This window comes from Camelus ferus, chromosome 32, assembly GCF_009834535.1.
Source record: "Camelus ferus isolate YT-003-E chromosome 32, BCGSAC_Cfer_1.0, whole genome shotgun sequence".
NCBI lineage: Eukaryota > Metazoa > Chordata > Mammalia > Artiodactyla > Camelidae > Camelus > Camelus ferus.
The window spans coordinates 4,831,604-4,850,137 of NC_045727.1; the positions used below are offsets into that span (position 1 = coordinate 4,831,604).

At 44.9% G+C, this 18,534-nt stretch overlaps 1 protein-coding gene across 1 annotated transcript in view; it reads left to right on the forward strand.

Moving 5' to 3' along the window:
* The window catches only part of MAP9 (microtubule associated protein 9), an 85,590-nt gene extending 67,315 nt beyond the window's left edge, over window positions 1-18,275 (forward strand). The window contains exon 15 of the mRNA XM_032471933.1: window positions 18,169-18,275. The gene's annotated coding sequence lies outside the window, so the exon portion shown is untranslated. The remainder of the gene's footprint in view (window positions 1-18,168) is intronic.
* Window positions 18,276-18,534: the final 259 nt, after the last annotated feature.

Sequence of the window (18,534 nt, forward strand, 5' to 3'; positions counted from 1 at the left end):
ACTACACTGTAGCAAATGGCCCCAAATTTAGTGGCTTAAAACAACCATTTATTTAGCTCGTGATTTTCTGTTGACAATCTAAGCTGGACTTAATGGGTGGTTTTTCTGGTCTGGGCTCTGCTCAGCAGATCTTGACTGGGTTCTCACCTGTCTGTGGTCATGTGGGTGTTAGGTGATTTGGGACAGTCTTGGCTGGGGATGAATTATATCTGCTTTACCTAGTGTCTAGCCCTTTATTCCAACCTTGTTCTCAGGATGACATGTCCCAAGACAGAACAGAAGAACACAAAGTCTCTTGAAGCATAGGCTTGGCATTGGCACACCGTCACTTCAACTCTGTTCTGTTGGCCGAAACAAGTCCCAAGGCCAGCCTAGATTTAAGAGCCGGGGGAGCAGACCCCACCTCTTGATGGGATGAGCTGCAAAATCATGTTACAAAGACATGGACACTGGGAGGGTATTAACTGAGACCATGAAGCAATTCATCAATCAAAGGGGAGCTGTCCAAGTTTGATTGTTAAAAAAAATCTTGGCATTAAGACACTGTTCTGATTTCTGAGCCACCAACCATGAGTCATTTATTTTCATGATTAGTAGATTGAAAAGGTAGTGGGTGGTTGTGTCTGACTTTGAAAAGTGGACATGGAAGCAGTTGGCAGGAGCCAATTGCTACTCTGACTGTTTTAGTTAGAATGTAGGTTTTGCTGCTGTAATAAAGAGACCTGGAATAAGAAAACAAACGTTTATTTCCTTCTCAGTAAATGTCTGGGAATACAGTCCTGGATTGATGTGGTTGTTTTCCAGTCATAGGATCCCAGGCAGTCACCTTCTATTTTGTTGCTCTGCCATCCTCAAACTCATGGTATCGTTTCATGTCCTAAAATGGCTGTTCCAGTTCCTGCCATTCCATCTGCATTCCATCAGTAAGGAGGGAACAGAAGACGGGGGCATGCCTCTTCCTTTTAAAGGAACTACTCAAAAGTTGGCACGCATCACTTCTGCTCACATCTCAGTGGCCAGGATTTATTCTCATGGCATATAGCTAGCTGCAAGGGAAGGACAGTCTTTAGTTTGGGTGGCTATGTGCTCGGTTAAAATTCAAGGACTCTATTACTAAAAGAAGGGAAGAATGGATATTAAGGGACACAGTTTGTGTTCTCTTGCATTTTCACCAGGCAGAACTGAGCTTTATGAAGAATTATCAGTTGATGGCCTAAAGACCAGAATGTAGCATGAGAGTCAGAGGCATTTTCTAGCCTACAAATTAGAGTGGCAGGGTATGAGAACACAGTCTTTGGAGGCTGATAGACTGGCTTTGTATTACTCAGGATTCGCCAGAAAAATAGACTCAATAAGAATCAATCTCTCTCTTTCTGTCTCTCTCTAAAGAGATTTTTTTTTTACTGTTAATTTGTAATTAATAAAATATATTAAAGGTCAGTTAAAACCTGGCACAAGTGTCTGAGAATATTGGGAACTGAGAATGGGCATCAGGTGGATAAACTAAGGTAGCGTTCCTTGTGGTTATGTAACATTGTCTTTTAAGAATTTTACATGGCGATAAGAAAAACCAAAGGTAGAGAAGAAGGTAAGAGATTGTGTCTGTGTGTGTCTGTTGGGAAGGACAGGGCAGGGGGAGGCAGGAAGGAAATCACTCACCAAGAGACCAATGGGGAGTATGGGGGTCGAGGGAGAGAAATCAAATCATAATCTGATGTTAATATCTTGTTAAAAGACTTTCAAGAACAATCCAAAGCAGGGATGGTACATACCCAGCCCTCACTCCAGGAAGAAAGCCTGTTAGAAGCATGAACGTCTGAACAAAGGGAGGGGTGAGAAACAAGGAGGACTGAAGGGACATCAGGGCCAGGTTAGAGGAGGGGCGGGGAGATTGGATGAGGCTTACCCACATTATGGAGGGTAATCTACTTTACTCAAAATCTACTGGTTTAAATGTTAATCACATCTAAAAAAATAACTTCACATAATATCTAGCCTGGAGTTTGATGACACAGACTGGGGCATCACAGCCAAGCTAAGTGGACACACAGAATGAGCCATCCCAGGTTTTAATACTCGGCCCGTCGGGTACCTCCTGTGCAAGCTCCCAGGGTTGTGGGGAGATGGCATGTGATGCCCCGGGAGTGCCTGGCGCCAGGCCCAGCTCCCAGCATGCAGCAGGCGCCGTTGCTGCCCTGCCTGTCCCCTCCCGACCCGACCCTCCCCTCGACACGCTGAAGGCTGCTCATTGCAAACAACTGCGACTCTGCCTCTGAGCTGTCACCTGACCCTGGGGCATGCGCTCCCCTCCTCTGGGCAGGCTGGAAGTGCCCGGGAGTTAGTGCCCCTGGAGCAGCTCGAGGGTGACCAACCCTCTCTGTGTTCAGGACTGTGCCCCTTTTAGCACTGAAGGTCCTGTATCCTGAGAAACCTCTCTGTCCCAGAGCATCCCAGCTCGGGGGCACCTTTAAGCCTGGCTCCCAGGTGCCTTTGCAGCAGACCAGCCAGGAGTGTGATGGAGCCGACGCCTCGCAGGTCAGTGATGGGGACTTGGTGAGGAAACACCCCGCTGACTGAGGCCTTGGCTGGGGTTTCTTTGCGGTGTGTCCTGTCCCCTGTCCCAAGTTTACCCAGCAGGAGTTGCCCGAGGAGCCCACAGCTCGTTCCATGGACCCTTTCCCAGCTTCCTTCCCGCTCCGTCTCTCTTCCCATCCCCCCAGCCGCCCCCTCCCCAGATAAAGCCCTGCAGCCTCGTCTTTATCTCAGACTAAACAATCTCAGACAGGGCAGTGGAACCATTATTACTACTAAACACTTTCCACTCCGTTCTCTCCTTTGATCCTCCCAGTGATGCTGTGAGGACCACGGCTGATGATTGTTGTTAGGTGTCTTATCATTTATGTACAGCAGCTGAGAAGAATAAAGCTCAGAGACTCAGAGAGGCAGGCGGCTTGCTAATGACTGAAAAGTAACAGAAAGGAGCCACTGAGATTTGAGCCAAGGCCTTCTCACCCCATGGGGCTCTACCCCCTCATGTCACCCCTGGCTCCTTGCGCAGCTAGTGAGTTTTGTTCACGTGGCCATCACCTGGCACGCACAGGTGTCTGACAGTGCTAGAAACCTCTTCTGTTGGATTTGGATTTGCAACAGCTCTGAGTGATGGTGGTTTGGGCTCTGCTACCCTATGGCTTTATTTCTGTCTACAGGGGTCCCTGACACAGCTGAGTGAGGGGCTGTTTCTAGTCTCCTGAGTTATACCCACCCTCCCAGGCTACCTCTCCACGAGCATCTGGAGTTAGCGAGTGTATAGATTTGTCTCTGACCCGGTACAGGAATCCATCAAGATTCCAGAATAAGAGTTTTCCTCTCACACTCCTGAGGGTCAGCTATCCGAGTTTTTGTTTAAGCAGCAGCGGGATAATCTCTTATCTGATGGGCAATAAAAAGCAGGGGTTTCTTTGGGGGGAAAAAGACCCAATCAACATTCTCGCTCAGGGGCTCTCTATCCTCAGTTTCTTTTCAACATCACAAGAGAAAGTCAGAGCTGGCTTTTCAATTTTGTCGCAGCAACCGCAGACAAAAGAATTCTGAGCAGTAAGGTCCCACGGGGCAGCTTCCAAACCTGTAAAACAGTAAGCAATCTTTCTCTGGCTCCAATGAGATGGCATTTGCAGACGTGTCTTAGCCGAATCTCTCTCTCTTTCATCTCTGTCAAAGCTAAAACTGCACTGGGCAGGTTTCATGTGTCAAAAGTTTTATTATTTGGCACTAGAACTTGCTACTTCCCTGTTAAAGGAAAGAACTCCCCACCCCCATGACTTATTTCTAGAATTTTCTCAAGAGACACCAACACCATGGTTTTTCTGAAGGGCTGAAGGCACCCTTTCATGTTTCTTGAAATTTCACAGAGAACCAAAATGTTAGAGAAAGTGTCAGAGGCACACTTGCCACCCCCAGAGTGCGTTTGTGGGGACTATAAACTTTATTCAGGTCAAGAGAACCAAAATTTATGTAACAGTTAACTCATGCCAGGATCTTTGCTCTGTCTCTGTTCAAGGCAAGTATATACAATACAGGTATGATTCTGTCCATATTAGAGGTGAGAAAACTGAGGCTCAAAGGTTTAAGTGCCCTGTTCAAAGTCCTTCAGCGGGTAGAGGCAGGGATTTGAAAGCTCGTTCAAATTTAATTGGAAAGGTGCTTTTGTTTTGTTTTGTTTTGTTTTCTGTTTTTGTTTTGTTGTGTTTTTTTTAAAAGCCTTGACCTCTGGGAGGCCTTGATTTTCAGCTCTGCCTGTATCTGTGGGGTTGAACTCTTGGTATTCATTGCTTTCTGTGACAAACTGCCTTCCTGAAAATCTTCTATTTTTCAGGATTGTATTAATCAGTATGGGTGGTTGTATCAGTCAGTGTCCTATTAAGAAAACAGAAATGACTCTGAGTATTTAAAGGAGGGAGAAATTAAGTGCAGGGATTGGTTAAACAGGTGGTGGTGAGGGAATCCGAGACCAGCAATAGCGGGAGGCCACTGCCGCCCCAGGACTGGAAGGGAGAGAGAGGAGAGGGGGTCAGAAGCTTCCAGGAGCTGAGATCTCCCAGTGGAAGCTGCAGCCAGAAGGCCTGCCGAGCAGGCGCCGAACCCGTGGAGATGCCACTCCTCCCAGAGAAGCTGCTCGAGGCAAACGTCCCTGCTTTTCCTTCCCCCTACCCTCTGATCTCTACCAGGGCCTCCCTCTGGCAGAACCAACCTGATGCCAGTTAGCACGGAGTCTGGGAAATGCCGTCCGTGTGACACAGTCAGGAAGGATGCTCTGAGGGCCAGCGGGCCCAAGGCTGGTGCAGGCATCAACCGGATGTTCATCAACCAAACTCACCTTCCCTCCCACTTGCCTCATGAGTTCATCCTGGCCGCATCTTCCTGTCTTTTTCTTTAATCCGTCAGCCCTCTGGGACAAGGGCTCTTGGCTGCTGCTTACCCATCAGAACTGCTCTGGGCTCTCTCCCTAAGCTGCTTCCTTGCTTCTTTCCCCAGCAGGGTTAAACTCACAAATTAAACTGTAATTTTGATGTGACTTTATTTGATTTCAAAATTGGATTATGGGCCCCAGGTAATAGCTTTAGATGCCAATAAGAATGTGACTGGGCCCTCCTTTCAAATGCCGCTTCCTTCCCTCCTGTGGGCCGACGGGAGCTCTTTGGAGGAAATCTGAAGGTGTGGGAGGAAATTGTGCAGGGGAAGGGGCCCTTTCCTGGGGGCAGTAAATTATTCAGGTGCTCTGATGACTTTGAGACCACTGGGCCTGGCCCTCTCTCAGAGCATGCCGTCGGAGTGTTAATGACAGCTGGGAAAAACGAACTTCTCTGTGCAAATGTCGGGAGGCACATTCTGGTGTCTCTGTGAGCTGGTCTCAGAGGCTGGGGTGGACAGAAAGGGGGCAGCTGGAAATAGGATGACAATATTAGGGAAGGAGGCAGAGGAGGATCAAGGGGAGGAGGTGGCCGGAACCTCTCTGCCCTGCTGAGTGGCATGCCCTGCCCTCCACCCTCCTCACCAGCCTGGAATTTTTGGATTCCTCCTGCCTGGGTTTCTCCAGTTCAGTAATAACCTCTGGCTGCAGTGAGATCTGGTTTTCTGTGATAGAACTTTTTCATGGGCTCCTAAGAAGGCAGTTCAACTCTGATGGAAGAGCCCATGAAGTCAGGCACCCAGAAAAAGAGGAATTATGCCTAGCAAAGTAACCCCGTGGCTTCTGGAGGCTGACCTAGCAAAGCCCCCTTCGTGGGATGGCCCTTGCTTACAAGAGGAAGGAGGAATATGACCTAGCTCTTGTCAGGGAGGACATGAAAATAAAAGCAAACGAAGCACAATGGGACCAGGCATTGAGAGCGCGGGCTTCGTCGTTACACGGTGTGGCGCCTGCCATTTCCTCCCTGAGTGATCTGTAACCCCCTAAGCCTCAGTTTCCTCTTCTGTAAAATGGGAACAACAACAACACCCACCTCGGGGAGTCCCGGCTTCAGCGGTGTGTGATGCTTACAAGGCACACAGCCTAGGGCCCGGCAGACAGCAAACTAGTCAAACGAGACAACCACTGTCCTTGGCATTAATTAAAGAAACTCAAGAACGAGTTTTTCTCTCCAAGTGACTGTGTCTTTCCTCGGGTTTTTCCTAATCAGAACCCAGAGCCAGAAATTGGAAATACAAGCGCAGCTATGAGGGTAAGAGGAAAGGATATTTGAAACTTGATCTGCTTTGGGTATCACTTGGCTCACTCTGCCGATAACGCAGAGATAACAAAATAAATGCAGTCGTCAACAGCAGCAACGAAAATCCATGCCGCAGAGGGTTTTCTATCAGGAAAAACACCTTTATTCCTTTCTGTTTGGACTCATCTCCTGTTCAAAGCTGTAAGGCTCTGGACATATAGTTATTTTCACCTGCTTTGCAGAACAGGCTGTAAGGAGGGAAGAAACAAGATGTGGGATTTAACAGCCTTTCAGCAAAAAATAATTGGGTGCTGACTCTGTATCAGGTGTGTGTTCAGATGCACGAGGCACCGATGGGACCCGGTGTTGCTGTACCATCTCCGTGTCTCCGCTTTCATAGCCGACCGTCTGCTGAGGCAGCAGATCAGGAAACAGACTCTCAGCTCCGTGTGGTGGACTAGCCAAGGCCCTGCAGCCCAGGGGAGGGGCTCCCCATCCCAGGCACACTAATGTCCTATTGCTGTTGCTTCTGGTGCCTTCTGTCTTGGGCTGCAACCTCTTCCACTTCCATTCTTCTCTTTTTCCAAACATTAGAAGGCCAATTTAATCTCCACCGAGAAGCCCGGCCCCCTTGCAGGCTGTAACCCACTCTCCCGGTGCGACGGGGCCCATTCTTTCTTGGAAGATAGAGCTTCGTGGACGAGAAAGTCTTTTGCTGACCCTGGCATCCTTTCGCTTATCAAACGGTTAATGAGGTCCAGCTGTGCCAGGGGCTTGGCATTCAAGGGCAGGGGCAAAGTGGACAGGGGCGCACTCTTGTGAAGCTCATAGTGCAAGCACTCTTGTGAAGCTCACAGTGCAACGAGGGCAGAGAGATGGACAAAACCCATGTAATAAACATATGCAGAATGCTGAGTGTGCTAAGTGCTGGGAAGGAAAAAAAAAAGAAACCAAAAACAGTGTTCGTTAGAGACTGACAGTGGGTGGCAGGCTTTGGAGTGGGCCGTCTGGAAAGCCTGGGGTGTGACATTTCAGCCAAGCTGCGCAAGACAGGGGAAACCTGGCACTGGAAAAGCACTGTTCCAGGTAGGTGGGCAGTTAAAGGATGGGAAAAAAGTGCCTGTGGGGCTCGGTAACTCGAACTGGGGAGATGAGCCAGGTGAGGCTGGAGAGGTGGGTGGGGCCTCAAAGGCCGTGGTGGGCAGTTTGGACTTAATTTTTATTGGAGGGTTTTAGGTGGTTAAATAATACGAGCGATTTTGGTTCTTAGAAGATCCCTGTTGCTGCAGAGTGGAAATTTTCTTCCTGCAGCGTTTAGGTGATTGGGAAAACAATGCTCATCTGTTATTAGCAGCACTGGCAGACCCAGCGCGTTCAGACTCACCGGCTGTGCCTCGAGCACTTGCTGTGTCCCAGCCACGCTGGGGAGGAGGCTTGTAGTTTACTTCCTTCCCTCCCTTTTCTTTCTCTTCCTTCCTTCCTTCTTTCCTTCCTTCCCTCCTTCCCCTTTCTTTCTTTCCTTGCTTCCTCCCTCCCTCCCTTCTCTCTCTCTCCTAAATTTAACTGCTTTATTGAAGTATGATTGACATACAAAAAGCCGTAAATATTTAATCTATACAACTTGGTGTTAAAATTTTGATGGACATTCCAAATTGCTCTCTCAAAACGCTGTTCTATTTTAGACTTCCACCAACAATATATGAGTGTCCATTTCTAATTACCCTCGTCAGTTCTGCAAAAGATCAACCTTCTTGGCTAATCTGACAAAAAAGAAACTAATTTTGAGTCTTATTTGTTTGGTTATTGGGGAGGCTGAGTGTCTGTTCCTAAGTCTGTCACTTGTTTCTTCAGTCTCTACTGTCTGGCTCTTTTTTTTTTCCTTGCCGATTTTCAGTTCTTTATATATTACGGATATTAACCCACTTTCTATCATGTACATTGTAAATATTCTTCTGGTTTGTCATTTGTCTTTTACTTTTCTCTTCAGTGTCTAAGCTGTACAGAAAAAAAAATGATGCGTTCAAGTCTAAAAATATTTTCCTTCATGGTTTCTGGTCTTAGTGTCCGGCTCCAGCACTCAGAAGAGCCCCCATGGGAACCCCATTTAGCTACGATCACTAACCCATGCCACGTTGCCAGGGGGAGTGAGAGAACTGATGGTGCTGTGGGTGAGGAAGCTAGGGGGTGACCTCTGGTTGGAAATAAAAGTCAAGAAAAGATCTTCCTTATAAATGCAAGACTTACTAAAGCCCCCTTTAGACTTTCCAGTGCAGCCTCCTGGGTTAGAAGGCAAAGCTGGAAAAGGGCCATGAGAACCACCTGTGTCCACCAGGACAGGAAGGATGCCTTTGCTGGGAAGTGAAGGATGGCAGGTTCTGGTTGCCCTTGGGGCCAGGAGACATGGGCTTGGATCTGGGTATCTGAGGGACTTACCGGGTGCTCGGAGACACTGAGATTAAGGCAAGTCAGCCAGTGTGTGTTCGGTTGTCACCCTGCCTCTAACTGGCTGTGTGCTCTGGTACCATGAGCCTCTGGGAGCATGAGTGGGAGGGATAGTGGTTCCCAGTAAGTCCCAGTCACTGCTGCTCCTGTCCTTCTATTTTGCCACTGCTGGGAAGAAAGGAAGGTAGCAAATGGGAGTTCCTAATTCCTGCTCCTCTCAGGGGGATGCTCACTGGCCTGTATGGGGATGGAACTTTTCTGGACAACTTGGTCCCAACACCAGTTAGAGTCTAGCCTAGCTGCACGTACTAGAAAACCCAGTGTGTAGCTAAAACTAGAAGAAGGTGCACTAGTTCTTTGTACTGTTCACTAAATATTCTTGGCTCTCTGCCTTCAAGACCCAGGGTAGAATCACTCTTCCCTACCCGTTTTGTAGTTGGGCATGACCATGTGACTTCTTTGGCCAATGGAATGTAAGTAGAAGGGACATATATAAACACTGTAAAACCAAGGCAGGACTTGCCGTGTTCTCTCCTCCCCTCCACGTGGTGACCGGTAATGCTCCAGACGGTGGCTGAATCTTGCCTCTGTTTTCTGTCCTGCGATCTTGAACTTGGTCTTTCCCCTTCTGTTTCTCCAGACTGACCCTTCTGTTTGTTGACAATCTCCCTGGCTCTACAGAGTGGCTTCCAAGTCTGGAAACACAACGTAAATGATATGTTGATATTCCATTGCTATAGATGATAACCTTATAGGTGGACACTTTTGGACATTATGGATGTAGATTCCACCTTCATTCATTGATGTTCTAAATTTTTCCTTCCTTCCTTCCAAAAATAAACAAGTTATTACTATTTTTATTATTCTTCAAAGTGTATTATTAAGTGACCTGCATGCCTCCAGCCTCATAGATCTGTGACAACACCACGATTACACTTTTTCTGCACACTCATTGTTGAGTGAGTCACCACTTGGTTAATTGCCAGAAACTGATGCCCTTTGAAGGGTCTCCTAGCCTTGTCCGGTGTTTCCCAGAGCACGTCTAAAACGTATCCGGCAGGTCTTTCCAGCCTCGGAGCTGGCTGCTGACCCTCATCAAATAGATATTCCCTGGGATACACTGTCTGTGCCAGCAATGATGTGGCTTGTCTTGGACCTCTTTCGCTTTGGAGAGTTTCCTCAAATGCCTGGTGATCTTTGGTCCCTTCCCCATACTTAGAGAGAGTCGTAGTCAAGTGGCAGCTTTTGTTTTGAGTATTCGACCAGGGAGTCCCCGAATGTAGTGCGTGGAGGATATTCTCAGAGGCCACTGTATATTTTTCAGAGAAGAAAATTCTAATCTCCTGTCCACGTTCTCTGAGCTGGAGTTGGGGAGTGTGTGGAGGAAAGGGAATTAGACTTCCAGTGAACCGCTTTTTCCAGGTTGCTGTCTTGTTTCTCAGTAAATCTGGTCTCATAGTTTTGAGTCTTTCTGGGGTTTTGTGGGGCAACTGGCTCTTAATTCCTTAATTCCCTCCCTCCCTGATTACTGTAAACTGGCTGCTTCTGACTGCTCTGTCAGCTTCTCCCATCGGGAACGGTGGGGGCAGTGGTGAACAGGAGAGCCCCTGCCCTGTTACTTAGATTCAGCCTGGCGTTGCCAAATGGCTGTATGAACCCAGGACTGTTGCAGCATCAGATTTTTTAAAGAGTAGTTGAGAATCTGGAATGTGGAGTTAAATCTCCTGGTTTGTGAATATTGGCAACAAATTCCAATGTAAAGTGCTACGTGTAAGAGCGAACTAACACACACATGGCCACCAAATTCAACTGCCCAGAGTGCTGGCTTCTAAGCTTGAATTTGGAGTTTGGGCTTTTCATCGGGAAATTGGATATTTGATGATTCTCAGTTGCAAGAGGGAAACCTGCACTAATTTCGGTCAGACAATTGTCAGCTTCATTCTTAAAACTACCCTTTGAAATTGGTCAGGACAAAGATGAGAAAACAAAACGATCTTTTGAACATAAGCAGTGACAGGGAGGCACAGCCAGCCTGAGTGGATGCTGGCCTCTGTCCTGGGCCTGTCAAAGTCACTTTGGGACGCGGAGAAAGCAGGTGGGGGGAGATGAGGGAGAGAACTGATCACTTGTGTTGCTGAAAATAAACATCCTTACGACAGAGCTGTAAAAGCAAATAAGGTAATAAAACACAAAGCTCAAAGGTCAGGTTTTTTGGGGATAAGGTTAATGTTTTGGGACTATTACGCCAGAGAAACTTGGATCTTAACTTGTGGGTGTCATGCGTTTTGTAAAAGAGGAGACTCATGCCTTTCTGAAACGTGGAGAGGGGACGTTTTCCTTTAGAATATTTAGTTTTCTTCCCAAAATATGAGGAGCACTTACACCACAGGGGGATTTGTCCCATCTAATTGTATAAATTGTCATTCTCTTTATTTATTCTGCCATTCAGGTAACAAGTATTACTTGTAACAAAATAGTGTTGCAAGACATGGTTAAGCATAAAAAGAAAATATAAACCATCCATAACCTTAGCTCCATATGGACAAACATATCCATCAGAATTTGTCCTGTGTGTGTCAGGGGCCACGGTGAGCTCTGGGAAGCTTTAGATGGTATCTGATTAGAGGACCCAGGGATGCCTGAAGCCAGTCTTCATTCAGCCGCCCCTTTTCTCCCAAGGCCCCGGGTGGAAATAAACGCGCATAAGACAGAAGGGGAGAGGGAATGAGGTGATATTTTATTATTAGCTGGGCTTGGGCTGAAAACCCAGTGCTGTTCTCTTTGGTCAGCGGGGCTGGATCCGTGGTTTATTACCAGTGCTTCTTAAGGGATCTTCATCCTTCTCCAAGCCCAGTATGAATCCTGGAATCTTATACCTCTCTGACCACATGGGACAAGTGGTTGGAGGGAGGGGAATCCGCGGATGTAGGAGGAAGACATAAGAAGCACACACCTCTCCCGGCAGAACTCCCTGCCCATGGCGGGTGAACGTGGGCCCATCCGTGTCCTGGAATCCAACCCAGCGAGATTGGCATTCCTCTTGGGTTCTTCACTGCTCACCTGTTATAAAGGCCTGGCTTCTCCAGGTTTGAAATGACTTGTAGAAACTTTCCTCCCAGCTGCCATCATTTATCACTTCTGCCAAAGGCCCGCCCTTGCACATGGGGCAAGTTCACCTTTCATACCTTGGCCTGCAAGGCCATGTGTGATTTGGTCTTTTCCCACCAATCTGACCTCAACCCCTTCCCGTCGCTCACTCTGCTCCAGCCACATGACCCATCTGTTCTCTCTTCAGTCCCTTTTACTTACTCCTTCCTCTGTATAAAACGTTCACTCCCCCTACCCTGCCACCATCTCTGCATGGCTGGCCCCCTCTGATCTTTCAGGTTTCTACTTAAGCCAGAGGTGCCTTCCCTGACTCTCTTTTCTAATGATTCCCTCTCCACCTCACTCCCCATCATCTCATCAACTAATTTTTTTTTTTAATTGAGGTATAGTCAGTTTACCATGTTGTGTCAGTTTCTGGTGCACAGCACCATGCTTCAGTCATACATGAATATACATACATTCATTTTCATATTCTTTTTCACCATAAGCTACTACAAGATATTGACTGTTTCCCTGTGCTGTACAGTATGCATTTCATCAGCTAGTTTTATGTTTTCAAAGCACTCAGTGACAATTGAAAAAAATCATGCATATTTATTTAGTTGTTTACTTGCTAATTGTCAGTCTGCCTCCTAAAATGTAAGTTCCAGGAGAGCAGGAACCAGATCGTCCTCATTAGATGCTGTGTCCCCAGCACCTAGAATAAATGCAGCACCTGGCCCTGGGTCTCCACGGGAGAAGATGCACAGTGAATATTTGCTGACCGAAGGCCAGGAGTCCTGCAGTGGCCTCCTAACTGGTATCCAATCTGCCCTGCACACGCTTATAGCAAAACTCCCCTTGAGGCTGAAGGTGTTTCATTAGCTGGTCAACAAGCCTTTGTTAGCACTGTAGCCCCTCTTAGCACGGCGGCTGCCTTGTCCGGACACCGGAAGTCCAGGCTCTTCTTTGCCTACAATTCTCTTCCATGGCTTACTCGTCATCTTCCTCCCAATACTCCCCGACTCCCATCTCCAGCTTGTTGGGCCTTGAGCATTTGGTGGAATTTGGTGGGAGGACCCAGGGGCTGCTTGAATCCTGCTTGGCCCAGCCACTCCGCCTCTGAACTGCAGTTTTACACATACAAGGCTCGGTGGCAAATGGGAAATTGAAGCTCCATTTGGTTATTAGTTGGCAAGCACCCCATCCCCATGCAGGGTTGGCAGGCAAGTAAGATAGTCCCAAAGCCTGAGTAGGAGCTCTTCTTTCCTCCAAGGGACAGCGTTAGCCCGGGCTGACCAGCATACTAGATGAGCAGGCAGCAGCACCAAGGGGAGAGGAAGAGGTGGCAGAGAGCGAGAAAGAGAGAGCATGAGCGTGCGTGCGCGCCACACCACAGGAGTGAGTGACCTAGGAAAGCACAGTGATGCAGTTCACTAGCAAAAGTGGCCCCGGCAGCATCCTGGGCTCTGACGAGCCCTCAGGTCAGAGCCACTCCCTTGTGAGGTTCCGAGAAACGTCCACTTTCCTACACTCAGCATCCCCAGGACAAGCCGTTCCCATCCTTGGATCCCCTCCTGCTCATTCTCTTCGCTCGAACTGGTCTCACCTGCCATGAAACCCTCCTAGAGAATTACTTTCGATTTCAGACAGACTGCTTCCTCTTTCTCAGCCTCAGTCGCCTCATGCACAGAATGGGAGGTAATGCCAGCCCGTGGGGCTTTTGTTGGAATGTGTGAGTGAAGATTAAATGAGGAAAAGTATCTGAAATATCTGGCACCATCCATGAAATTCAGAAGTCACTCCATCTCGGCTGTTGCCTTCTGAATTCTCACACCCGAGCAGTTTGTTGGAATTTTTAGATGCAGTTTGGGAATGAACGCCATAGTGGAGTTGTTTCATAAGATGCAGGACTCCTAGTTACATTTGAATTTCAGATACACAGTGAATAAATTTTTAGTATGTCCCAAATATTGTATGGGTTATATTATAGAAAAGAACCCCAATTCGATTCCTTGTTTATCTGAAATCCAGTGTTGACTGGTCATCCTGGGTTTTTATTCACTAAATGTACTGACCCTACCCATAGATAAGATTTGGGGATGTATGTTCTTAAGATAACTGGTGTTGCTTTTGAGGTATGTCCTGTTCCAAATCCATAGGACTGGGTGACTCGCCAAACCCTCTTCCATTTTGGGACTTCATTAGAAAAGGGAAATAGTTTTGGAAGGAAGAAAGAATGAAGTGTGTTCATCCCAGAGTAACAATTTAATCCTTGTTTAAAAACTGGGGCAACTGACAGGTAAATATAGAATAGATAAACAAGTTTATACTGTATACACAGGGAAATATATTCACGATCTTACAGTAACTCACGGTGAAAAAGCCCAATTTGAAAATGAATATATGTGTGTTCATGTATGACTGAAGCATTGTGCTGTACACCAGCAATTGACACAACATTGTAAACTGACTATAACTCAACAAACAAACAAAAAAAAAAAATTGAGGCTATTGCCTATCCAGAATAATGTAGGTCATCTCGGAAGTTGATCAATAAAGGCGCAAGTGTTGTAGCTTTGCAGGGAAATCGATTTTTGAGAGAAAAGAACGAACGTGGGTCTTGGACCAAATTCGGATTCTTACCTCTGTCATCGGTCGGACTTTGCTGTTTGTCTCTGTCTTTGATATTTATCGTCTCATCTCACTTGCATGTAATCTTGGGAGGCAGTGGGCGTATCCCCATTTTATGGGTCGTAGAGGTTAATAAACTGGCCCAGAGACACCCAGGCACTGCTCCTTCGTGGCGGATTTGCTACGTGCAAAGGACTGAGCGTATTCCACCTGTGCATTACCCATCGAGTTATACCTCAGCCCGTGAAACCTGTACTGTGACCGTGGCCTTTTCATAGACGAGCGAGCAGAGGCTCGAACTGCAATGGAGAGGTAGCCTCGGGTGCGTCTGACTCGCAAACGCAGGCTCTTAATTGTTGGGCTGTGCTGACTTCTCATCCCTACTCTTCTGACTCCAAGAGCAATGTTCCTTGTCCTCTGTATCCAGAGATGACAACTGAATCAGAATGAACTGGGTTCTGGTAAAACTCCAGGAAGAGGGGAGAATTCTCCCATTGAAAAGATTTGCTGCTCTGAATAACTGAAGTTATTTTTCCTTTATTCTCTTTTTGCCCCCCCTGCCCGCTTCCTGCCCCAATCTCTGTCTCTGTCGCTATCTCTTTCAGCATCCAAATAATTAGGGAGAAAATTGGTGGGATTGGGTCAGAGCATTTTATGTCAGACCCTTTGGTCTTGTTTGCATGTTTTATGCTAAGTATGCTTACTCTTTATAACGTTAATAGTAACAGTGATACTGTGTAGGATTTTAAAAAGTGTTACATGATCACATCTATGAAAAATCTACAATTAGCATCATACTTAATAGTGAACGACTGAAAAACTTTCCCCCTAAAATGAGAACAAAGCAAGGCTTTCCCCTTTCAACCATTTCTATTCAACATCATATTTGGGGTCCTAGCCACGGCCATGAGGCAAAGAAAAAGGGGTACGGTTTGGAAAGGAAGAAATGAAACTGCCTTTATTTTCAGGCAATATGCTCATGTGTATAGAAAATCTCAAAGAATCTATTTTGAAACTATTAGGATGCATAAGAGAATTTAGCAAGTTTGCAGAATACAAGGTTAATATAAAAAGGTAGTTGTACTATTATACGCTAACAATAAATAATTGTAAAATAAAAAATTTAAAACAGTATTTAAAACATGAATTGCTTAGGAGTAGATTTAACAAAATATATGTAAAACCTACTTTCTACTGAAAATGACAAACCATTGCTGAGAGAAATGACGGAAAATCGAAATAAATGCAGAAATATTTCATCTCATGGATTGGAAGACTCAATATTGTTGAGAAGTCAAGCCTCTCCAAACTGATCTATAGACTAGAAAGTAATCTCATTCAAAATCCAAGCAGCCTTCTGTTTTAGAAATTGACAAGCTAATTCTAGAAACTACATGGAAGTGTAAAGAATCCAGAATAATCAAAAGACTTTTGAAAAGAACAAGGTCAGGGGACTCACACTACCTGATTTGAAGACTTATTAATGCTACAGTAGTCAATACACTGATATTTGCAAAAGAATAGAAAAATAGACACAAACAGAATGGAACAGAGAGCTGATGAATAGACGCATGCATGTGTGGTCAATTTTTAATGAAGGTGCCAAGACAACTCAATAAAGAATAGTTTTTTCAACAAATTGTGCTGGGACGATTGGATATCCACGTGAAAACAAATGAACCCCAACCTGTGCATCACACCGTATACAAATACTGACTTGAAATGGATCACAGACTTCAATGTAAAACCCCAAACTATAAAACGTCTTGTAAAACGCAGGAGAAAAATCTTTGTGACCTTGAGTTGGGCAAAGATTTGTTAGAAAGGACAAAAAAAAGCATAAACCATGAAACTTTGATAAATTTGACTTCATAAATGTAGATCTTCTACGCTTTGAAAGGACACTGTTAAGAAAATGAGAAGACAAGCCACAGACTGTAAAACTCTTTGCAAAACACACATATATGTATATGTATATGTATACGTATGTACATCTATGTAATCCCACTGTACAATAGTAGGAAACCAAATAAGCCATTTAAAAATGGATGAAGTCAGAAAGAGAAAGAAAAATACCATATGATGTCACTCATATGTGGAATTAAAAAAAAAAAAAAGAAGATAAAAGAGGACCCTAATGAACTCATCTACAAAACAGAAACAGCCTCCCAGACCTAGTAAACAATCTTATGGTTACCAGAGGAAAGGGGGTGGGAAGGGATAAATTTGGGAGTTTGAGATTTGCAAATGTTAAACACTATATGTAAAAATATATTAAAAAATAAATGTCTTCTATATAGCACAGGGAACTATATTCAATGGCTTGTGATAACCTTTAATGAAAAAGAATATGAAAACGAATATATGTATATATATATGCATGACTGGGGTATTATGCTGTACACCAGAAATTGACACATTGTAACTGACTATACTTCAATTTAAAAAAAAAATAGGCAAAATATTTCAACGGATGCTTCTCCAAGGAGGAAATAAGGTGTCACATAAACACATCACTCATCATTAGAGAAATGCAAATGAAAACCAAAGTGAGATACCGCTACACACCTACTGGAATGGCTTTTTTTTTTTTTTTAAATATTCTTGCTGCATATAGAATTCTGGGTTGGCATTCCTTCAGCACTTTAAAGATGTCAGTTCATTGTCTTCTTTTTTTTTCTTCTTTTTTTGGGGGGGAGGTAATTAGTTGTATTTATTTATTCATTCATTTATTTATTCATTTATTTTTAATGGAGGTACTGGGGATTGAACCTAGGACCTCATGCATGCTAAGCATGTGCTCTACCTCTTAAGCTATACCCTCCCCTGGAATGGCTTTTTTAAATAGGTAATTAATACTAGGTATTGGTGGTGATATAAAGCTACTGGAATTCTCATACATTACCGAAGTGGTATAGCCACCTTGAAAAAAAGTGTAGCAGTAGCAGTCTCTTGTGAAGTACAATGTAGTGTTACCTTATGACCCAGCATTCACACATCTAGGTTATTTATCCAAAATAAAATGAAAACATACAACCAGATCTGTATGGGGATGTTTATAGCAGCTTTACTTACAATTACCCTAAACTAAACAACCCAAACGTCTGGCAATAGGTGAATGGATAAATAAATTGGGCTACATCCGTACGATGGAATACTACTGAGTGAAAAAAGGAATGTGCTACTTACACACACGACAGCATGATGCATTTCAAGAACATGGCATTGAGTAAAAGAAGCCAGACAGAAAAGAATACAATTCCATTGTTATGAAACTATAGAAAAAGCAATACTAATCTTTAATGACAGAAAGCAGACTAGTGACTGCCTGGTGGATTTGACTATAAGGAGACAGAACTTTTAGGGGGTAATAAAAGTCTTCTCTATTCAGCTGGGGTTGTGGTTACACTTGTCAAAAGTCATCAAACTGTACACTTAAAATCTATTCATTTTACTGTGTGCAAGTTATATCTCAATAAGGTCCATATAAAAAAAGTGAAAAATAAAAAATCCTGTATGCACTAAAGAAAATTTATATACACTTCCAGAAGCTGGTGGGTTTTCTGGCTTTTTGTTACTAGGGATTCCAGAAATTAATTTAACAATGATTTTTACTTGATGAATGAATATCTTACTCGTTTCATTATCCCCAGTGCCTAGCAATAACCCTGGCAATAGCTAAGAAGAGTCAATAAATCTTTGTTGAATGAACATTACCCCTGTTGAGGCTTTTAAAACGTCCATTTACCTAAATGAATACATCTTTAATGAGATACTAATATGATGATTTACTTTTTAGGCGTCATAGATTGGCAAAGGAGAGGAGAGTTTTCATCAAAGCTCGTTTTCTATCCATACTTGGACCCTTGCAGTAGGTTGAATAGTGGCTCCAAAAGACACATTGAAGTCTTTATCCCTCACACCTGTCAGTGTGAACTTATTTGGAAATAGGATCTTTGCAGACGTAATTAAGGATCTTAAGATGAGATCGTTCTGGATTTGAGGCGGACCCTGAATCCAGTGACTGGTGTTCTCTCAAAAGGCTGGGGAATTCGAATCACACCTCAGAGACACAGAGGGAGACAACCATGTGAAGACAGAGGCAGAGATTGGGGTGATGTGTCCACAAGCCAAGGAACACCAAGGATTACCAACAGCCAACAAA